At 54.0% G+C, this 539-nt stretch overlaps 1 protein-coding gene across 1 annotated transcript in view; it reads left to right on the forward strand.

The window, feature by feature from the left end:
- NBEAL1 (neurobeachin like 1) overlaps positions 1–539 on the forward strand; it is a 211,707-nt gene that overhangs the window by 69,702 nt on the left and 141,466 nt on the right. The gene's annotated exons all lie outside the window — the stretch shown is intronic.

Consider the following 539-nt stretch of genomic DNA (forward strand, 5'->3'; position numbering starts at 1 on the left):
TTGCCTAGGCTGAAATGCAGTGGCATACTCATGGCCACTGAAGCCTCAACCTGGTCAACTCAGGTGATCCTTCTACCTCAGCTTTCCAAATAGCTGGAACTATAGGTGCATGCCCCCACACCCAGCTAATTTTTTTATTTGTTGTATAGACGAAATCTCACCAAGTTGCCCAGCCTGGTCTCAAACCCCTGGACTCAGGCAATCCTCTTGCCTCCGCCTCCCAAAAGTGCTGGTATTAAAGACATGAGCCAGCCGGGCTTAGTGGCTCAGTCTGTAATCCCGTGCCTTCGGGAAGCTGAGGTGAGTGGATTGCCTGAGGCTGCGGGTTTGAGACCCGCCTGGGCAGGTGAGACCTCATCTCTACAATAAATCAAAAAATCAGCTGGGCGTGGTAGCGCACGCCTGTAATTCCGGCTACTCGGAAGGCTGAGGCGGAAGGATCACCGGAACCCAGCAGGTCGAGGCTGCGGTGGCCGGGAGCGGCCACGGCACTCCAGTCTGGGCGACAGAGTGAGACTCCAATTCAAAAAAAAAAAGAC

The sequence above is a fragment of the Carlito syrichta genome, unplaced genomic scaffold (assembly GCF_000164805.1).
Source record: "Carlito syrichta isolate Samal-C Ts95f unplaced genomic scaffold, Tarsius_syrichta-2.0.1 Scaffold315782, whole genome shotgun sequence".
Taxonomy (NCBI): domain Eukaryota; kingdom Metazoa; phylum Chordata; class Mammalia; order Primates; family Tarsiidae; genus Carlito; species Carlito syrichta.